The following is a 23,784-nucleotide window of genomic DNA, read 5'->3' on the forward strand; positions in this document are numbered from 1 at the left end:
CTTTTGGATGTAAACACAGCTTTTGTTTATCCTAGGATGTTTTTGTTATGTCTGCTGCTATAACAAACAAAACCTAACTTCAATACCTTAATATCATAGAAGTTTATTTCTCATTCATATTAAATAGAATTGACTATTCAGCAAGCAGCCTTCCATTTAGTAATTTGGGTATTTCTTCTTATCTTGTGTCTCTAACATTTGCTTGGATTTGAAGTTCCTGAAATGATATGGGTAAAAACAAAAAGAGTGAAGGATTGTTTAACTATATATTATACCAAGAAGTGGTGTGTATAAGCCCAACCACCTTTCATTGACCAGAACTCAGGCACAGTTCCACATAATTTCGAGGAAACAAAGGGGTAATAGTCTTACTATGTGCTTGGGGAGAATAAACAAGGTTTTGATGAAATCTGAGTGTTCTCTGGGCATCTTTCTTTAGATAGATAGGTCTGTGTATTGAATCCAAGGTTCACAGTTACTTCTTTCAGAATTGTTGAAGATACTATTTCATTTCCTTCTTTTCTTGTTAAGCTTTTGAGATATCAGCTAACAATCAAAATGCCCTTCTTTTTTAATTCTTATTTTTATTATTTTTGTCTATATTTTTATTTTTTATGTTACTTTTTTCAGGAGTAGAATTTAGTGATTCATCACTTACATATAACACCCAGTGCTCATCACAACTGCTCTCCTTAATACCCATCACTCTAAATGCCCTTCTAAGTGGCTTGTAAGTGGTCTTCAATATTTTTTTATTTCCTTATCTATCTGTCTTGCATACTGAGATAATTCTTTTAGTTTTCTAATGTGTTTCTCTCTCTCTCACTATATATAGTGTATATGTACAAATATTTAGGTGTATTTATATATTTATGTGTATATATAAATATACTTCAGAAAGAGTCTTAATTCTCTTAACTTCTTTGTAGAGGTATTAATTCATATGCTGTATAACTCATTTAAAGAATATAATTCAATAGCTTTTAATAATGGATTTTATTTTAATGCTTATTTATTTGAGAGACAGAGAGAGAGAGACAGACAGAGCATGAGCAGGGGAGGGGAAGAGAGAGAGATGGAGACACAGAATCCAAAGCAAGTTCCAGGCTCTGAGATGTCAGCCCAGAGCTCGACGTGGGGCTCAAACCCACAAACTGCAAGATCATGACCTGAGCCTAGTCAGGCACCCAACTGACAGAGCCACCCAGGAGCCCCAATAATGGATTCTTTTCAACACCAATTTTTTGTTTGTTTTTGGTCTTAATTATCCTACTCCTCTTTAATAGAATCTGTGTATTATTGTGTGTGCATCTGTGTGTGTGTATAACTTAAGAATAATAATTGTTCCAAAATAGTTTCTAATATTTGTACTGTTATACTAAATTAATTTTATTCTGATAAAATTCATATGCCAAGTGTTTAAACTGTGGTCTTTTTAATCTCTGCATTATATTTCTTCACTTGCTTTGCAATTGGAGGCTAATTTTGACAGGAATTGTTTTCGCCTATTATTTTTGAACTGTTGTGTTCTCTTCATGCTGAATGCATTTGACCTTGCTTTTACATGAAACTTTTATTTGCTTTTGTCCAGTTGGTACCAAAATCCTTGATACCACCTATTTCCAGACAACAGTCTTTATCCCATTTACCTGCTTTTAATTCCCATTCTATTTCTGGTCTGAGTAGGATTATAAGGCAGGGTTGTCCCATGTAATATTTGGTACATACTTACACTTAAAAGTGATTTGCTGTTTATATGAAATTTAACTGTAACTTTGAATCTTATAAGTTTATTTGCTAAATCTAGCAAATTTAGCCCAAGTATATGTTTCTTTCTTTCATTTTTCTCTTTTTGCACCAACTTTATCTTTCTGAAGTGTTTAAAGAAAGGATTATGAGTCAAATGTGATATACTTATGTGATCTTGAATAGATTCATGCTTTATTTTTATAATCAGAGATATGGAGAACATACAAAGAGATCTGTCTCGAAACTGAGGCAAAAATAACTAAAATCATATACCTACAGTTACAAAACCAGTAAAAGATACAGAATTTGAATCTAGTGGACTAGGGAATAATGTTTCAAGACACTACATTGTTTGGTGGTTTCGATATTTACAGGTTGTAATAGTAGACATGAGCTGGTTCAGGATGTACAGTAGTTCCACCAATTGTATGAATGGTTATTACTAAACCTGGCACTATTTTGACTTCATTTTCTGTGTTTAAAGTGGACTCTGAGACCTGCAAGGAGCTCCACTTTAAAATTGTATCATTCTTTGAAGAGCTGTTTCTGTGAAATAGGATCTACTGCATACTAGTTTATTTGAAATTTTCTTTATTATAATTTTTTGCTGTTTTTATGCTTTAAAAATCTGTCATATTCCTTTGCCATATGTTGGTAAACTCTAGAAGGGCTCTCATCTGTTGAAAGTGATATTAGTTTTATTTTGCTTTGTTTCTGATCAGTTGCTTTTATTTTTGATGTGCAACTTGAATGTGTCAACTCATTCATCATTTGGTTTAGATACTGTCTTATTGCCTCTTTTTTCTTATGGTAATATTTTATATCATTTTTGAAAGCCATGAGTTTTTATTAGTCTTCAAATAATCCGTGGGATACAGAAAATTGAAGAGGCCCTTTATTTTTATAATCCCTCTGACTATAGTATTTTGTTATTTTCACTGTTATATCAAAATGGCTGTTTGCTTCTTCTTGAGATAAATAGGAAGAGAATGAGATGAGATGAGCAGATATTAGACAGTCAAAATCACATAATGTAGTCATGGTTACCATTACTATGGCAAATGGGTGACTCAATCTACAAAGAATATATATTATATATTATATATAAAAAGATGGGTTGGCATTCTGTTAACACCTCCCTCAAAAAATTCGCATCTTTGACTGACGGAAGACAACTTATCATTTCATTGACATTCGTCAAGATTACAATGGCATGGGTAGAAATAAAATACAGAAAATCTAATAGGAAGATCTGAAAAGAAAGAGAGCTATGATTGTGGTCTGCTACAAGCTCTATATTGCACAGATTCACTCAATGTCACCATTCCCCATGTGCTTAAGTGATAGTAGATATTCTACAGAACTTACTATTTTTCCTTTAAATTTTTTAAAAAATCATTGACTATTAATCTAAACCAACAACTTAAATCACTGACAGTGAAGAGTGCTGTCTATTCAACTACAGACCAATGAAAATAACGTTACTGTATTTAATGTGAATAACATCAAAGAAAACAATTGTTTTGAAGTCAAAATAATATTCATTTTGTATCAGTTTAAGAAATATTTATAAATTATCCAACAGTGAAAGTCAACCAGTCAGTCTATCCAAATATACACTATGACTTATGTGAAATTAGAACATTATATGATTTATAAGTTGAGTGTCAAAACCATTCAACTTATTGACTCCCCCTCTATCAGCATAGGTAATTGACAATTGAATAAATACGGATTATCACATTTTTATCAGATTCCCTATTTAAAGGAACCATCTGTATATTATACATTCCTAGAACTGTGGAAGAGGATTCAGAGTAGGGAGATTTTATTCCCATAAAACTGAAGCTTCTTTGTTGCCATTCCAATGGATGCTCAAATGAAGCTGCTGTATGGTCTGTAGGATTAGACTTCAACTGAAGTAAAACTCAGGAAACACTTTAAGGAAATCTAAAAAGTCAGCAGAGCAAGTGGAGCTGGGAAATAGTGAGCATACATTTCTGATCCATGTTATAAACAGCTGAATCAGTTTTATGTTGTATTTTAATTGTGGAGTTTCAATGATGAAGATCCCATTAATTCTAAAAGCAATGATATTCAGAGAACACCATAAGATTTCTGCTGTGTCATGGCAGAATACAGAGTAAAGCGAAACAGATAAGCCAACAAATGCAAATACTGTAAGGTGTCCTGAACAATGGGTGTAGAAATTCTTTGATGTCTATTCTTTCCAGTCAGCCTGCTTTGCCCTTTAACTTATTAATTGTTTTGTTGATAGTTTCATGTACTTTTCCCCCATGCACATTGTTTTTTTTAATTGAAGACGAATGGTTGAAACATTTCAGAAGAAGCAAACTTTCTTTCAGCAATTACTAGTGCTCACTTTTTGCACAATAGTTTCTTAGATATAGTGGTTTATTCTATTTCACTATATATAAGCTTTACCAATATAAGTAATATAAGTAAAACTTAAGTTGGAAGATAGTTGATAATGACCAGACTTATGTTTGAAAACATAGTTACAGTTAATAAAACACAAATCTATTGAATTAATCCAGTATATTAATTTTATAAATAGTTATATGCCATTGTGACTATAACTGCAAGGGGCTCAGTAGGTGAAAAATGGCAGGAAAATAAATATTTATGGAACAGCCATGTGGCTTTATCTTTAAAAGTGTAATAGAATAGGGGGAGCCTGGATAGCTCAGTTGGTTAAGTGCCAGACTCTTGATTTCGGCTCAGGTCATGATCTCACAATCATGAGATCAAGCCCTGCATCAGGATCGGGGCTGGATGTGGAGCCTGCTTAAAATCCTCTCTGTCCCTCTCCCTCTTCCTCTTCCCCGAGGGCTCTTTCTCTCCCAAAAGAATATTAATAAATAAATAAAATGTAATGGGATACAGATACAGGAGCAAATACTCCCAGATAGGGAATGAGAGATGTATTTGGAAATTTTTAAAGAGGACGGGACCCAGACAGGTGATTAAGGAGGAGTTGGGTCACATGGACACCTAAAGTAACATAAGAAGAGGCCTTCAAAAATGAGATACAGCACTAATGAAGGAGTTGAGTAAGGAGGAAACAAAATATCCTATTGCCTCTAGAACATATGATGAGAAAGCCTGGATGAAAAGCAGGGTTTGTTTGCAGGCAAAAGAAGCATTTTGCAATTTTTCTCTCTAGCCAGTGGGAGCTTAACTGATATTTTCTTTGCAACTAAGGGGCATAACATGATCAAAACTGTTTAAGAAATCTAATGTGAAGGGAGTGGTGAATGGATAAATTGAGAGAAGAATAAACTAGAACTATAGAAGTCAGAGAGGTGATACTGAAACTGGAATATTTACAAAACATGTGACCAGGTCTGTATGGAATGATTGGGATACAGTCACTACCTTATAAGAACTTCTCAACATTCTTTAAAGGCAGAAACTGTATTCTTATCTATTCACCGCTGGAGCAACAAAGGCTAGGACAGTGTGAGGTAGATAGTGGGTTTTCAGGAAAATGAGTCATGAATAAAATAACAATAAATGAATAAGCTGCCAATCAAAACAACCACATTAATCATGGGCCCTCAGGACCACTGGTCATGAAGTTTTATTCAGTACTAAATACTCCCAATCATCTAAAATGGTCACATCCCTGGATGGCACATTTAAAGAAATTTTTAAAACATGCACTGCACAGAGTAAGAGCTTTGGAAAATAACAACATTGGGTGAACCATTCCAACAATCATATGAGATGTTTTAGGGAAGGGTTTGGAGTTTTTATCAAGGCATGGGATGCAAGCATTGTCTAAAGCATTTTGAAAAAATTTTAAGGAAGTTCCTGAAAAGATATCAACAATATGTTTCTTCCCAGTATGGTGTCAACTCATGAAATGGTAGTCACTGCACAGCAGTGATTCTCAGTTAAGAAATAAGGAAGGGTACAAGCTCATTGACAGAACTCTGCTACCAGTGGGGAGGTTTCAAAAGGAGAAGCAGAAGTTAATGAGAAGAGCCCTTTGTGTTCCAGGTAGTCCACTGGCTGTGGCCTCAGTGCACAGAGCACGATTAAGAGAGCCACTTGCAGTTTTACCTTTCCCCAGCAGTCCAGGGCAGGCACTTTGATGTTTCCTGGTTGCTTCCTGTTCAAAAGCTTGAAGCCCCCTGTTGCTTCCTCTTCAAAAGCTTGAAGATGGCTGAGCTTGTATCTCACACACACAAGTGAACCTCAGTGCAGCAACATTTCAAATTTGGGGCTTGTCTTTGAAGTATAGTGGGTTGTACACATTGAAATTCTTGCCCCCAAAAGACTTCTTTTCTTGCAATCTTTGCTTCCAAGTAGCTTTACATTTTCCATACCCAGTTGAATTTAGAGTCCACAGGCTGAATCAGTAACCTTAATATATTGTTGCCAACTTTTCCTCATTCTGGAGGCACCACTACCTTTTTGCCTTGGCATCCAAACAGAAAGCCTATGCAGCATGTGTTGATTTACCTCTCTTTTTGTTTCCTATTGATATAGGAAGTTCCTCTAGTTAAGTTCTCCTAAGGAGTTAACACGATGCCCATGTCCACCCATCCATTCTTTCTACCCTAAATGAGTTGGCCTGAGTCAGTTTATATTCAAAAGTGGAATGACATCATCAAGAAATTGAGAGCTAGGAATTGATGCATGCCTAATTCCCTCCCCAAGGTTTTCTAGAATTCCAAGGAATATTATTAGCTAACATAATATTACACAGGATAACATAGTATTAATAGATAACAGATGATTCTATATTAAAAGATAATAGACAGGGTGACATCATGCTTATTCATTTCATGGCGATCACTTTATGGAACACTGTGCACCTGCTTACCCAGTATCTTGGGTTAAGGGTGGATAATAAGAAGCTGAAAAGATACACTGATAAAATAAGGAAGGCAATATTTAAAACATAAGATGAAAAAGTCATACCAAATGATATTAAAGATAAAGCATATTATAAATATCTTATTTTTACAAATAAAATAAATTTCGGCCAAAGACTTGGGATTATCTATGAATGTAAATAGTTCCACAATTTTCTCCCTCCCTCCTTTCCTTCCTTCCTTCCTTCCTTCTTTCTTCCCTTCTCCTTTCCTCTTTCTGTTTTCTCTCTTCTCTCCTCTTCTCAATAAAACACACAGGGTACAAAATGCAAAAGGAGTAAATGAATATACAATTAGAAACACTTTACATCTCTGTTACTCAGCAACCAGAGAGCACTCTCCAGAAGCAGCCAATATTGCCAAGTTCTTGTGTATCCTTGCAAGACATTCTATGTACATTCAGCTGCATATGAATAAAATAAATTAGTTTTTTCAGTATCATTTTATACAGTTGGGAAAAACAAGGCTTGAAAGAGTTAAATTATAAGCTTCAAGGTTATGTAGAAAGTCAACAATGAAGTTGGGGATGAGCCCAGATTTTGTAATGTTTTTCTCTAGGCATTGTGCCATCTTGCAAATTTTTATCCTCTATATGCCAATATTTCTGCCTTTTGTATGGATGGGCATATATCCAAGGGTTTTAAATTTGATTTTGGTTCAAAATCTCACCCTAAGAATAAATAAAGATATGAATCTTCTTCATATGCAACATTTCAATCTGGACAAGTAGGGGTGTTAGTTCAGGACTCTGTTTTTGTCAGGAGGACACTTAACAGCATCATCCTTAGCTTAAGAGACTACTTCTTTCAGAGTCATAAAATCCTACTTAGATGCCAAAAAATAAACAAAAATATACATATGGGATCAGTTTTCAATGAGAAAAGTTTACCCAAATGGTTCAAAATTTTAAATGTTTTGATTAAATTTGGATTAAGACACATTTCTTCAGGTCCACATCCCAGATATTCACTCTGAATAAATATTCTCAGTTTCGTAAGTCCTAGCTCTTCTTAAGGACTTGCCTTGCCAGCATATTTCCCTTACATAGGATAGCAGAGAATGATTCCCATAAGAGATAATAGAAATTGGTACTGTCCCCTTGCTAGCACCTTAGGCACAAAGTCTTCAGAACCAAGTTTAAGTTTTAAAAAATGTACTAAGTATCTACATTCAGCAGATAAAATGTAGAAAATGAAAATATTTCATGCTATCAGTTCCAAATATATAAAACATCCCCCTTCACCTTAAGAAAAAATGGCAAAGAAATAAATCTTCTTTCTGTTACAGCTTCCCAAATTTCTCTGTTGTGTGTCCTCTGACACCTTGGTCTAGTTTCCCTAAACGTTTCTGGCTGTGTCTGGTTATGCTCTTTATTCACAGCTTTTTGCCTCTATGCTTCTGATTGTTTTCATGTGGATGCTTAGTTCTTTGATTTGTTTTTAAACCATGGAACAAGGGCAGAAAATACATATTTGGAAAAGCAAGATGGTAAGGAGAAATATATGGTTATTTTTTTCCTCTGTCACCATCTTGTTTTTATTCCTCATTGGACAGATGAAGTCAGAGAAGACTATACCTGTTGCTGGATTTTCACCAAAAATCCTCAAATCTGATTTTTACCCCCCAGCAGAAAAATTAATTGAAAAAGGAATAGATATTATCACCTTTCTTCAGGTTCTGTGCCTCAGAAACATATTCTCCTTCACAATGATGATTTTGGAAGGTTTAATGCTTTAATTTCTTGCTTTGTTTTAATCCCACAATGAAGAGTCATAATAAGGGAACAACACTGTATGCACAACCTTGTAATTTTCAGTATTTTGGGAAATAGATATAATATGAAATTTAAACCATTGATTCCAAATTGACTACTTTTAAAAGAACAGTGCTCATTTAGATGTATTTATTCATCTATGTTAATATCACATAATTCATACATCCATTTCTCTGCTGGTTGAACTCCACCAATTCTCCTATGATAGATTATGTACAAAGATGGCCATCAAAGTGACACATGACATTCCTTCCACAAAAGCTTGCATCTATCCCTCCTTTCCCTTAAATCTGTGCTAGATTTATGACTTGCTTTGAAAATACATTTAGTTGAATTGAGGTTATGCCAGTTTTGAGCTCAGGCCTTAAAACTCATGGGAAATTCTGCTTTCATTCTATTTTAATAAAGAAATGCTTTACATAAGGAATATTTGGAGGCACCACAGTCTAAACATGAGTCAAAAAGTCAAAATAACATTTTTAAAGTATGCATGAAGTTTTCCTGTGCTTTGATACATGTCCTAAAACTCATGAAGAGATAAAGAAATTTCAGTATATCAATACAATAAAATGTTATTAACAATAAAAAGGGACTAGTTATTGATACATGTGGCATCATGAGGTATCTTAAAAGAGTATGATGAAAGAAAGAAGCCAAACAAAAAAGAGTACATATGTATGACTCCATTCAGGTAAAATTCTAGAAAATGAAAACTAATCTAGAGACAGAAAGCAGACCGATAGTTTCCTAGAGATATTGAGAGGATTGAGTGGGGAAGAATTAGAAAGAGGCATGAGGAACCTTTTGGGGCCAAAATGTACATTATCTTGATAGTGGTAAGTACTTCAAGAGTTTCTAGATTTGTCAAAACTCATCAAATTATTTGTTATTTATTTATTTATTTGTAAATTGAAGCATAGTCGACACACAATGTTACATCAGTTTCAGGTATATAACACAGTGATTTGACAACTCTATGCATTATGCTGTGCTCACCAGAAGTGTATAGCTGCATTGGTCATGTTATCATACATCGCTGTTAAAATACTATTATTATATTCCCTATGCTGTGCCTTTTATTCTCATGACTATTCATTTCATAACTGGAAGCCTCTATCTCCCACTCCTCTATACCCATTTTGCCCATCCCTTTCCTGTCCCTCAAATTATGTACTTTAAATAAGTGCAGGTTAAAATACTTCAACTATACATTAGTAAATCTGTAAAATGACAAAGTAATAAAATGGCTATAATCCTTGTTTTTATTTCAAAGCATTTATTTTTTCAACAGACATTTGATCTGTGTCAATGAAGGAGATACAATTATAAGTAAAACATATCCCTTCCATCAAGGAAATCAGAGCAGTGTGGGGGGCCAGGAAAGACAATTATGCACTAATGTGTGTAAAACTGTAGAAGAACAGGGGTGCCTGGGTGGCTCAGTCAGTTAGGTGGCCAACTTGGGCTCAGGTCATGATCTAGCAGTCTGTGAGTTTAAGCCCCACATCGGGCTCTGTGCTGACAGTTCAGAGCCTGGAGCCTGCTTCAGAGTCTGTGTCTCCCTCTCTCTGCCCTTCCCCCACTCACGTTTTGTCTCTGTCTCTCAAAAATGAATAAACATTCATTTTTTAAAATAAATTTTTAAAAACCTGTAGAAAAGACACGAGAGTGATTGTTTTTTCACCCACTAGTAACAGATGAGTAGAACGATGTAATTTACAGAAGTTATAAGGAAACTCTAAGCAAAGAAAAATCATGCATAATCATTGAGTCAGAAAAGAAAGATGCCCTTCTTCAAAATAGCAGTAACTGAAGAATAGGCATGGTGGCAAAAAATGAGATTCAAACTGTGGAGCCTTGAATGCCATGATAAGAAATTTGGTCTTTATCCATTACATAATGGTGAATAATATGTTAAATTAAAATTAGATCTATATTAAAAAAAATAACTAAGACAGAGAGAGAAAGGAGGAAACTATTGCTTTTTTTCAAGAGACAAATGATGAGGCCTTAAACTAAGTAATGACAAGGAAAAGAACCATATAAAACATAGAGGTAGAAATGACAGGTTCTATGGGAGGTCAGATGATTTAATGGACATGGATATATTTTAAAGTTCTCAATCAGTATTTCATATAGAGTATCATTGAACTATCATTTCACTTTAATAATATAAGATCATAGATGCCTTTTTGTGTTATATTTTGGCTTGATGGTTTCAGACTAGATAGCCAAACTTCTGGTGAAATTTTAATTCAAAGAATGTATGCATTGATATTTTTATAGCTTTTATTATCATTTAAAGCTCAAAAAATAAATTTATGTTTTTCCACAAATAAGTTATTTTTGATAATCCAGTATTTGATAGATGAAAGATTGTTATTGTTTGTAATCTTAATTTGTGTTTCCTTTTTTTTTAAGTTTATTCATTTATTTTGAGGTGAGTAGAGGGAGGGACAGAGAAAGTGTATCCCAAGCAGGCTCCACAGTGTCAGCACAGACTTGATGCAGGGCTCAAGCTCACAAACTGTAAGATCATGACCTAAGCCCAAATCAAGAGTCAGAAGCTTAACCGACTGAGCCACCCAGGATCCTCATAATTTGTACTTCTCATTATGTATATCATATAGGACATCTTCTCATACATTTTAAAGTTATTTATATTGACTTTTCTCTGAATTAAAACTTCAGATCTATTTCTAATTAAATTGTCAACCTTTTTGTTACTGACTTGCAGAAAACTCTTGATTGAGTTTTAAATATGCTTTCTGGGTTTGTCATTTGTTTGTTTGTCTTTAATTACAGTAATTGCTTTTCCATGTAGGAAAAAACAATTAATGTAAGATTCACTGTACTGAGGACCAAAAATAAAATATTATAGCAGAAATAGGAAGAAATTTTTATAAAATTCTTGCTCTGTCCTCTAAAAAATTCAAGAATATATTGGCTCTGAAATATGAGATAAAGATGATACAAGTAGGAAATATTGAAATGAGCTTTTTTGAGGAGCTAATAATACCCTAATGGGCATAAATGGATTAAAGGAAGAGGAATATAATACAATAAATGTGTCCTAACAATTTCTAAATGCATTCTAACGTATAACTTGCTAATCAATGGAATATTAGTCAGCCATAAAAAAGACTGAAGTCTTGCCATTAAAATAATATGGATAGAGCTAGAGAGTATTATGCTAAGTGAAAGAAGTTCAGAAAAAGAGAAATACCATATGATTTCACTCAGATGTGGAATTTAAGAAACAAAAGAAACGAGGCAAGAGGGAAAAAAAGAGAGAGAGGCAGCCAAGAAACAAACTCTTAACTATAGAGAACAAACTGATGGTTACCAGAGGGGAGGGGAATGGGGGGATGGGTAAAATAGGTGATGGGGATTGAGGAGGGCACTTGCTGTAATGACCACTGAGTGTTGTGTGGAAGTGTTGAATCACCTGAAACTAATATTCATTATATGTCAACTAACTGGAATTTGAATAAATAGTTTAAAAAGATATGAGTATGCAAGATCAGAGGAAGTATTGAGGGGAGAGAGTTGGATGAATAAAGCTATTATACAGAAAGAAAGAAAGAACAAAATGTACAAAAGTCTCTGAAGATTAAAGAGAGTATTTTCTGTCCGGGGATATGAAGATAGTTCAATCTGAATGGAATTATAGACTTCACCAAGATTGGAAAAGTTAGAATAAAGAGGAGTAAGCAATGCCCAGATCCTCTATGGACTCCACAGTACTTATAAGTTATTTATGCTTTATTCTGAGGAAAATGAGGAGGAAGTGCATACAGTCTGATTTGCATTTAGGAATAACCTTAAATGCCATGTTAAGACCACTTAGAAATTTTCTTTTTGAGCTTTTTTCATTTCAGTAAGTAGTCCCCTTAATAGTTACCATATCATTCCACTTTTACCCACATCCACTGCCCACGCAACTATTCACCTAATGGAGAGCAATAGTTTCAGTATAAAATATCCTAGTCTATCCCATGTGACTCTTTCTCCTGGTTACTCTTTCTAATGGTTTGCATTGCCATGCTTTCAGTGTTGTCTTTATTGAATCTCTTTTCTACTACAATATAAATTCTTGGGTGCACCTGGGTGGCTCAGTCAGTTAAGTATCCCACTCTTGGTTTCAGCTCAGTCATGATCTCATGATTCATGAGATGGAGCCTAGGTCTGGCTCCACACTGACAACATGGAGCCTGCTTGGGATTCTCTCTCCCTTTCAATCTGTCCCTCCTCAGTTTGCATCTGTTCTCTTTCTTAAAATAAATAAATAAACTTTAAAAAATAAATAAAATATAAAGTTTGTAAAAGTTGTGTCAGTTTTATTCAGTTATTTTCTATCAAAATCTAGACAGAGCCTGGCACTTAGTACTCAATTAATTGGTGGTGAGTTCACTTTTGAATATTAGTTCATGTGTCTACAGAATATCCATTAACCGATGTATGATAACAAGTGACATATGTGGCTCTGGGACTCCTGAAAGGGTAGAAATAAAATTACTAATTAGGGGTCAACTGAGAGTTTTCAAAGGAAGATGTGTGGAACAGCATAGAAGATGCACTAGCGTACACTTCAAGCATTTCTTTGTCCCATCTCACATGGATTTAGTCCACCATTTCTACAGCTATTGCCGCTGCTGCCACTACCAGCTCTTGGAGGTGTCATCTGACAGACCCCACCTCGACTACACGTACTCATCTCTTCTTTTCTGTCCCAAGACTTCTCTGACTAAGCAGAGTGGAGCGCCTGTGGTTATGCTCAGCACTTACATATGGGTACAAAATTGAGAGTTCCACTGAGTTACACACGTGGCTGTCCTTGACCAACAAGATGGATTAATTGTCCTCTCTTCTATCCCTTGAGTATAAGAATTTTGAGACTTCTTTTGCTTGAGCACCTCAAAGGATTCCAACAAGATTTGTTCTCACTTGCTTAAAGCACTGAGTTGCCCCATACCATATCCTCATATTGGCTTTCCCTCCTTCCCTGTTTAATTCTTCCCAGCCTCTTATTGCTGTTCCCTGAGATTACTTCCCAAATTAAACCACCTGCATGTTAGCCCAGTGTCTGCTTTCTGGAGAAAACCGGGCTAAGATTAACATTTAAATTGCAAATAAAGGGGGAAAATGCTAATGTAGACTCACATGGAATACTCGGAGAAAAGTACGAAAAATAGGAATGTGGAGTCATGGAAATAATAATGATGTTGATTAAAAATGGCACTCAAGAAGGATGAGAATGTTAACATTCAAACAATGCTGAGAGGAATGGTAAGATGAGCAAAAGGTTTCCATCAAATTTAGTAGCAAGAAGCTCATGGACATCTTGAAGAGGACAATTTTGGTGGAGTACAGCAGGAGGAAGCCTGAGTGCAGTGAGTTAAAGAAAGATGAGGAAGGGGGCGCCTGGGTGGTTTAGTCGGTTAAGCGTCCGACTTTCGCTTAGGTCATGATCTCACGGTTTGTGGGTTCGAGCCCCATGTCGGGCTCTGTGCTGCCTGCCAGCTCAGAGCCTGGAGCCTGTTTCAGAGTCTGTATCTCCCTCTCTCTATGACCCTCCCCTGTTCACGCTGTCTCTCTCTATCCTAGAAATAAATAAAAATATTTTTTTAAAAGGTTTAAAAATAAAAAGAAAGATGAGGAGGTAAACAAGGGGATAATGTAATTGTTCACAGCTTTTTGTCCCCAGTTAAAAAAAAAATCCCCTGGCGGGGGGAAGATCAAGACAAAACTCAGAAAATGATAAATGTGGAGGAGACACCATAAGGGCAAGGATACAGATTTCTGGGGGCACCTGGGTGGCTCAGTTGGTTAAGGTCTGACTTCAGCTCAGGTCATGATCACATGGTTCATGGATCTGAGCCCCGCATTGGGCTCTGTGCTGACGACTAGCTCAGAGCCTGGAGCCTGCTTCAGGTTCTGTATCTCCCTCTTTCTCTGACCCTCCCTTACTCATGCTGTCTCTCTCTCTCTCAGAAATAAATAAAAAACATTTTTTTAAAAAGATACAGATTTCTGTTATTAACAGAAAAGGAAGAATACTCTAAGTATGATGCAATATAATGGATAATATATAGAATATATAGAATAGAATAGGAAACAGTTTAGATCACAGAAAGAGATTGAATTATTTTCTTGAAGGTATCCATCATCTAGAAGCTGATAAACTTTATGGAAAGGTACATGTGCCCAAGTATATCTTGACTCAAAATACTAAGTAGCCTGAGTGCTACAAAGAAAGTACATATTCAAAATGTAGTGATCATAAGAAATAATTTCTTTTTTAAAAAATTTTTATGACTTTGTTTTATTTTCAGAGAGAGAGGCAGAGAGAGAGAGGCACAGAATCTGAAGCAGGCTCCAGGCTCTGAGCTATCAGCACAGAGCCCAACGCAGGGCTCGAACCCATGAACTGTGAGATCGTGACCTGAACCGAAGTCAGACGTTCAACTGACTGAACCACCCAGGCACCCCAAAATAATTTCAAAGCAATAATTTGTTAGAAAGTCAAAGGGAAAAATTAAAATGATAAGTGATCCAATATCTAAAACAAGCACAGGTGTAAAATAACACCAATAAGCTCCTCTAGAAGTATTTAAGGTTGATGTCAGAAAAAAATGTAAGGTAAGATATTTAATGCGTTATTCGAATAAGAGACACACTGTATCAAGGAAAGATGACAAAAATTCAAAAAGAAAATGATCCTCTCCTAAGACAACCATAAGTACAATTGCAAACATAATCACAGAGGGATATTTTTGGAATTTGATAATGATTGTAAAATACATGTTAAATTGAGAATAGTCAAGAAAGAAGTAAAAATTTTAATAAAATGGCATGTCATATTTTAAAATGTGCTATAGCTCAGGTGCCTGGTTGGCTCAGTTGGTTAAGTGTCCACTTCAGCTCAGGTCATGATCTCTTGGTTCATGGGTTTGAGCCTCATGTCGGGCTCTGTGTTGACAGCTAGGAGCCAGGAGCCTCCTTCAGATTCTATGTCTCCCTCTCTCTCTGCCCCATCCGCGTCTGTGCTTTGTCTCTCTCTGTCTCAAAAATAAATATTAAAAAAATTTTTAATGTGCTATAGTCTTCTGATAATTAAAGCCTATTGTATTCAAGCAACAGTGCAGCTTATTAATGGAAAAATTTGTAAGACTAATATAAAGGCAAAGGTAAGCCTCAGCATTTATATTGTCAGAACGATAGAATATGAAATCAGTAGTAAATGGATAGGTTACTTAAAGAATGGTGCTAGGGTATTTGGTTGCTATTTTTTTGTGAAAAATATGCCCTTTTCTCAAAAATAAATAAAGACAAATTCCAGGTAAATTGCATGTAAACATTAAAAATGTAACCCAAAGACATTTAACATCCTAGACAAAACTATGAATAGCTTTGTAAATTAGAGATAGTAAGGGCTCACAAAACATGACACCAAAGATAAAGACTAAAATTAAAAAATCTGATAGAAGTGATTACATAAAAATGTTAAATTTAAAAATTGCCTTGAAAAACACTATGCAAGTTAAAGGCAAATTATGAACCAGGACATTATTTGCAATATCAAAGCCAAGGAGTTGACCAATTCTTATATACAGATATTTTTCACATAATAACAATAATATATATCTATGATATATGCAGTACATACTACTTGACTAATAATCTAGATGTTGGAACTAACTTGTCATTTAGATTTTGGCATGCTTTTCTCCATTTTCCCAATTTTCTTTACCGAGCATGTTATTTCCCACACATAATACAATAAATGTTATGAAAGCTAAAAATAATACCTTAGGTGGTTTCCAAAAATGATTTTTCCTTAAATTATGGATAGAAAGATGGATTGGATAAATACCGAATATAAAACAGCAAGGCTTGCATTTATTTGCCTAATGTTACTATGTTAGGTATAACCCCAGGCCACATCAGCCAAGGGTACAGTTAGCTACAAGATAATAATAAACCCCTTACATTTGGGAGTGCTTAGGAAGCACAACTCTCAACTCCTCTTAGTTCCCAGGTGTTCTATATACACCTGTGTCATATAGTTGAGTGGTGCAAGAGCAGCTGCCCAAGAATGTGTGTGCCCTGTAATGTCCCATTCACTTCCATGTAAAATAATTTCCTGGACAATATGCCTACAAGAGCAGAATGTTCTATTCTTAACACCAAGAGCTATTCTTGCATTTTGATAATGGCGTCAAATATATTTTATAACTGCTTCTTATCCTAAAATGTAAACTATATTTTAAAAAACATAGAACTTAATACATACATTTAAACTACCAGTACAACAGTGAGCATCCAAATAACTACCACACATTATTCTGTCATTATTAGTAATCATTTATTTCCTTTTCTGTAGACTTTGAGCATCTGTATGCACTCCTTTATAATTTAATGTAGGTTTGCCTCTTTTTGAATTTTGTAGAAAGAAAATCATTGGCATTTTCATCTTATGTGCTGGTTCTATCATTCAATTTTATATTGGTAAATTCATCTACTGTTATTGGTTGTAACTTGTTTTTATTGTTGAAAAGTAGTTCTATGTGAAAATATAACTTTATCTCCTGTACTGCTGATAAACATGTGGATTGATTCTAGCCTTAAGCTATCACCATCAATGCTGCTGTAAAAAATGTGTACAAGGATTCTGGTATATATGCAAACACCTGAGTGATTTCTAGGTCATGTTATGCTCATCATGAACTTAACTGCATAGTAGAAAACTGTTTTCATTGTTACACCTATTCAAAGCCACACTTTTAGGACACTGTACATATTTGCCATCAGTTGGCAAACTGTGCTAAATATGGAGGTGTGTAGGTATACACTATTGTAGTTACAATGATAATTTGTCCTATTATTAACACTATTGAGTAACTTTTCTTGTATTTACTGTCATTTTCATTCCTCTTATGTAAAGTGCAAGGTTAGCCTGTTACCCATTGTTTTCTATTGGTTTTGTTTATAGGAGTTTGTTTACTTTTAAAATTCTGTTCTGGATATGAATAGGGTCCAGTTATATGTATTGCAAATATTTTCTCTAACTTTGTGGCTTCCATTTACTTTCTTTGATACTGTATTTTGGTGAACTAGAGTTCTTAATTTTAGATGAGTTAATTTATTGGTCTGTTCCCTTTTACTAGTATTTGTATCATGTCTAATAAAATTTTCATTACTCCATGGTAATGAAGATATCCTCTACATTAACTTCAAAATTTTTTCAATTTTGATTTCACATTTAGGTCTATAATACAACACAGAATAGTTTTTGTACGTATACGGGAAGTTGTTGGTTTTGTTTGTATTTGTTTAATATCTCCTCTAAAATATTTCATATAAGCCTGTAGTCTTTATCATATGGGGCCACTGATATCTGTGTTCTGTTAGCTTAGCGGTCAGCTAGTTTTAACAATTTCCTTAAATGCTTGGAACCAAGATGAGAAGAGAAGAGAGAGAAGAGAGAGAGGCAGAGAGAGAGGCAGAGAGAGAAAAGGAAAATAAAGAGAAAAATTCTCCCAGTCTTTACAGATTGGCTTCATATTGGTTCACTCCTTCAGTTATCCACATCTTTTAAAACTCTGCCTTAGCCTTACTTCCTATTTATGTGGACCTTGAAGGCCAGCCAGAGGGAAAGCTTAGGGTCTTCTCAAGCCTTTTCTGCACATGCCTTCAGCCATGTTTATGAACATGGACTTCGCCATTACCCAGTGTGTGTGAGTTTGTAAAAGCCCTTATTCTTCACTTACCTCTTTTCCTGACCTCTTCCTTTCAGGCTTTTTATCTGGGAAGCCTGTCTATTTCTTTTTTATTTATTTATTTATTTATTTATTTATTTATTTATTTATTTTTACAAATAGGTTATTGTCAAATTAGTTTCCACATAACACTCAGTGCTCATCCCCACAAGTGTCCTCCTCCATGCCCATCCCCCCCCCCCCCCCACATCCATCACTCCTCAGTTTTTGTCAGCATTCAAGAGTCTATTTCTTGTTACTTCTTGTCCCAGGCTGCTGCAGCCAGTACTTTTGCCTTTATATGTCACTGACAAAAGCCACCAAGTAAGCCACCCTAGCCCCAGGAACACTTTAAGTCACAGGAAACAAAGGCAAGCCTTTATGCCAGTCTTTGAGGGAACCAGATAGTTCAAAACACAAAACACAGTTCTTTGAGACCTGGGCCCGTTTTTGCTCCATTTGGCACTAGCAACTATGAGCTGCCATCTTATGGCTGCTACCAATCTGGTAAGTGGGAAATGGTAGGTGGAAACTTTAAAATGCCACTTGTGCTCTTATGCAATGTAGTAGTTTTTTCTCTCTTAAGCTTTCCCCTAACTATTGTAAGATTTTTATTAAATTCCAAAATTCTAAAAATGTTGATTCTGATAGTTTTTCCAGCTTATTAGTTTTTTAGTGTGTGTGTGTGTGTGTGTCTTGGAAGGGTCAGAACTCCAAGATTCACAGCTCCTTTATTTCCAGTGATATCATTCCTCCTCACCTTTTAAAAGTAATATTGTCATTATCACTCAATTCAAAATATTCTATAGTGATTCTCACCTCCACTGTGGGTCCCCTGAGCCTTTCCCTGAGGCCCCACCTTGGTGGTTGTGGGGAGAAAACTGGTGGCACCCCAGTCCCTTCTCAAACCAAGCATTGGAAATCACTCTTTTGGGTCCAATGTCCCTGTGCCCAGGTGTAGCAATGGTGGGCCATGTTCTAAGTCCCAAGCCCTGCCTTATTTCCAGATCTAGCTTTAATGATACTGCCCAAGATGTAATCCCACAGGCCAGGCCATTTCCCAGTCAGGGTCGAATAGGGGGAGTAGGGGAGCAGTTTCTCCTGTGCTGCCTGGGACCTGGGCGCCCAGCCCAAAGAAAGTGCCACAGCTAGAGATAGGATCTCTCTCTGAATGCCCTGCGTAAGAGATGGGATAATAGAATCCCTCTCTGTCCTGGACAGAGGTTTTTCTCTTCTCCAGGGACTGACCTATGAGCAGTTTCAGTAGCTCTTTCTCTTCCCCTTGTCTTTCTGAGGCTCTCTATGGAGGGGGCTCCCTCCCCTCTGTGCCTCCAGGTCCCAGCCTGTTTTTATCTTCCCCAGTTCACAATCATTCACCTATGAGTCTGTCTTCTTCGTGCACCCTGTCACTTTTCCTCCCAGACTCTTGTGGTTCAGTGTCCTAGGGCTTCAGCCCTTCTTTGTTTGAGAGATGCGGGCAGGCGAGAAGTACGGAGCTCTCTACTTTTCCACCTTTATCCCTCTCACACAAGTCTCTTAGACAACTTTAAACTTTACAAATCATTTTCATGTTCATTATCTTATGTAGTCCTCGGATCAACTCCATGAGACAGGTATTATTTTCTCATTAGAAATGGCCACAACCTAAATCCTTAGTGATTTCTCACGAACAGTTGAATGTGAATGCTGAGGTTGGGTTTTTTTTATATGGGAATGTTGGATGCTAAAATCAATAGGTATTTTCAGTTCAAGGTGACAGACTAGAAAAACACATTTACTTTCTGTTCCTCCTGAAACCATATTTAATGCAAGTGTAGAAATACCAAAATTAATACAAATCAAAGCCAAGAGAATGTGAAACTCATCAACCACAGAAAGATTTTGATACATTCTAAAAAGGCAAAAGTGAAATGCAGGACTGATGAATAGAATGATCAAGAAAAGACTGTCTAAGGAAGGGTTTGCACAAGGCCAGTCTGCTTCTGTTGAGCCCTGTTTATAGTCAAGAGAAGAGAAAATAGGGGTTGAAAACAAGGAGACAAAAGTTAATTTAGGGGGGAAAAGTTCATTTAATGAGTTTGATGGGTCACTCCATCTTCCCTCCATAGTAACCCTCTAGGAATTACAACAGATTATTGATAAGGAAGGCAAGGGAACAGGGAGGGAGTGTTGAACCACAGGGTGTTAGCTCTGGTTCATTGTCACTACTACCATCTCCATCCAAGACTACACATCCATGGCCTCATGGACTATAACTGGAGATTGTTGCTTCATAAATTGTCAAATGAGAAGGACTCTTCCTGGCAACTATAATTTGTGGTTCTTATCAAAGTATTTTTATTAATGATTAAATTAATCATTTAAAAAATATTTTGTCTTAACAAATTCTGTCTCAACATGTCTGCTTCTGCCCAGGCAAATTATCTCAGAATAACCACTTACCATCTAATATATTTTACCTGTAAGGACAAGTAAGAGAATGGACCGTATTTCAAAAAAGCATCCTATCTGTCTACTCACATTTGACAAGAGAGGTCAAAAGGGAGATTTTTCTGGGCTATCATTACACAACTTTTTGTGTATTGTCTTGAAGCCCCAACAGGCATCATATGCTTAATTTTTCCTTCCTGCAAAATAAAATGATGAAAATAACATGATTGTCATTTATTGTTTTCAACTATATCTGACATCCTTATCTCTTTCAGTGTTCTGATAAGAAATCTTTGCACAAAATTTGTACAAGCTTGCTATTTCTGTTGAAACAAATGCTGCCAAGAAACTCTTCTTTATTGAACTCAAATGATATCAAAGGACTTGTGGTTAAATGTCTTATCTGGAAAACATTTTTGCTCTGAGAGACATTAGAAAGGACTTATAATATTTCTCCTTTTTTTTCAAGCAGAATTAGGGTCTGAGCAAAACATTTTGTGTCCTACCAACCCCCTAGTTTGTTGGGGATGAAAGTCCAAATTTGTTCTAACTAACTATAGAAGCTCTCATAACCAGAGCACTAGAGATAATTTTGTAAAATATAAATTATGCCCAGTGCTATTTTAAGTAAAAAAAAAAAAAAGGACAGTAAAGCCTTGGTTCATGAGAAAAATTTGTTCCAGAAACATGCTTGTAATCCAAAGCACTTGTGTATCAAAACCAACTTCCCCATAATAAATAATGGAAACTCAGATGATTTGTTCCACAACCCAAAAATATTCATATAAAAATCATTATAATGCTGCACTATAATACAAAATAATAAAGAAAATACAAAATATAAAGAAAAATAAACAAATTAACCTGTACTTAACTTTGAAACCCTTTGTGGCTTGTGTGAAGGAGACGAGAGAAAAGGGTTATTGTGTAGGATGAGTGTCATTATCGCTAACGNGAGAGACTCACAGAGACAGACAGAGAGAGAGAACCATTGGCTCAATTATGTGACATTTGGCATCATGTACTCCTTGTATTGCAAGACATCCCTTGTTTACCAAGTTAAAATTTATCAGAAATGTTGACACATCTTGCAGAACACTTGCAGAACAAGTTGCTCACAATCCAAGGTTATACTATGTGTCTATAGATGTATATATAATATAATACATATATATAAAATTTTTAATATGTATTTTTTGCTGATCTATAGGATTCTTGGTTCTGAAACTTATGCATGTCATGTCCCGGATATGCAACATCAGTCCCATGAGGAAGAAAACACTTCAATGAAGTAAACCACAGAAATGATATTAAATTAGGAAAAGCCATTGTAGACCAAGATTTTTAAAACCTTCTTCCTCATGCTGAAGCTTCCAGCTCCTAGACAAGAATACATGTTTCTCTTGCCAGACACCCAAGCATATCTCTCTCCTCTTGGTCATAAGAATCTCTAGAATTCTGTTTAAGCGCCAACAATGTGAGGTGAAGAATGAACCTGGCTGGCATGCTCACAGCGACCAAATTGTGTTGACCTTTCTTTAATCCAATACGTTGCTCCACGCTTAACGTACAATGAATAACATACTTGCTTTCTGGACATTAGTGAGATGCCTTACCAGACATATTCCTAGAAGGCCAGAGAAACTGGCTTCTAATCCATATGGAATAATCCACAGGTGAATTTCCTCCAGGGAGACCACAACGTATCTAGAATATAATCTCTTCCATTTTTACATATAGTCTTTAGATAAATCTTATGTATTTGGATTCTTCTGAGTAGACCAAAGAGAAATTCTAGGCTGCAATGCTCAGTTACAAATGTGGGATGGTACTATGCTTACCACTGGTGGTCCATGACCTACATCTTCTGACACCAGAACCCATTGTGGTCCCGATTATTTTATTATTTGAGCTTTTGTTCAACGAAGGCCTGGTCCTGGGCAATGCCTCTCCTTACTGTAAATATGGCACCTGCTAAGTACCCTAAGAACTAGGAAAAAGAAAAAGATGATAACACGTGATGCATATATGGTAAAGAGGCACCACAGTTCAGAGTAAGAGCTCTGGGAGTCACTACCCTGGGCTTGAATCCCAACTAAACCACCACTTGTGTGACCTGAGGGGCGGTCTAAATTGTAAATGCTGTTTTGCCAAATTCTTCAAAGGAAGAAAGCAAGGACCTGCCTGCCAGGAAGGGAGGTCGTGGGGTGCAGCATCCGGTCAGGTTAGGGTTTGGCAACCACTTGGAAACTGCCACCTTCTGGAGGGCGATGCTGAAAGCCTGGGCAGCCCCAGCGAAGATGCAGCTGGGTCGAAGCATCCCAGGGAATCAGAGAGGGTCTGGGGGGCAGCGGGCACCTCCCCTGCAGCTTTGAGAGCCCCCCAGCACTCGTCTTTCTTGGGGGAAGGGCTGGCGACACACACCGAGGCGCTGAGGGGCCCGACAACCACGGCACTCACCTACAGTCCCCACGCTGTGGCCTTGCTGGTTGTCCACACACGTCAACGGGCGCACTGACCAAGGACAGCAGGCAGCCTATACCGCGCCACTGGCGACCGAAAGTCCCAGGCACTGGAGCCTAACAGGCGGGGCTCAGGGGCCTCCCCTTTGCCCTGTGCTGGGGTCTCTTGCCGCGCTGCGCGTGCGCGCCCTTCTTTGTGACATGTCCTTTGTCACATGTCCCAGGGATGCATCACTAGGGCCAGGATGGGCCGCTCAGGCTCAGTGCGTGTTTGACCACGAGAAGAGTAGGAAGCTCCGGAGGGGCTCTAGACTCCAACCTCACAGTGGTTTGACGCACAACGAGCTCACTATGGGCAATCTCCCTAGTAAATGTCTACGTCTCCCACTCCGCCGCCGCCGATCGGGCCCTGGTCCGCCCCGCCCGTGATCCCCATCCACCACCCGGCAGGGGCCACCCCGCTGCTCCTTCACCTGCCCTGCACCCTGGGCGCAGGCTCTTCCACCAGGTACGTAGGCCTTTACCGGCCACCTTTCATATCGAGGCGGTACCCCATCCCGCAGGCTGCATGGACCACACCGGGCATTCTCCCCTTGGTTAACTGAAGTAACCCTCCGGAAAAACCTGTCCTATCGTCTCGTAATTCAATGATGTTTGGGCACTCCAGAGCCATCAGAATCCCTCCTCCAGGGCGCAAATTA

The 23,784-nt window shown here is 36.9% G+C and overlaps 1 long non-coding RNA gene across 1 annotated transcript; it reads right to left on the bottom strand.

Annotated features, from left to right (window-relative positions):
* Window positions 1-167: 167 nt before the first annotated feature.
* LOC144226761 (uncharacterized) lies at window positions 168-23,228 on the bottom strand. The gene is made up of 4 exons (XR_013333731.1): window positions 23,082-23,228; window positions 22,463-22,611; window positions 20,712-20,818; window positions 168-217 (listed from the first exon to the last, which is right to left on the bottom strand). It is a non-coding gene; the product is annotated as an uncharacterized LOC144226761 (long non-coding RNA).
* Window positions 23,229-23,784: the final 556 nt, after the last annotated feature.

The sequence above is a fragment of the Crocuta crocuta genome, unplaced genomic scaffold (assembly GCF_008692635.1).
Source record: "Crocuta crocuta isolate KB4526 unplaced genomic scaffold, BGI_CrCroc_1.0 scaffold959, whole genome shotgun sequence".
NCBI lineage: Eukaryota > Metazoa > Chordata > Mammalia > Carnivora > Hyaenidae > Crocuta > Crocuta crocuta.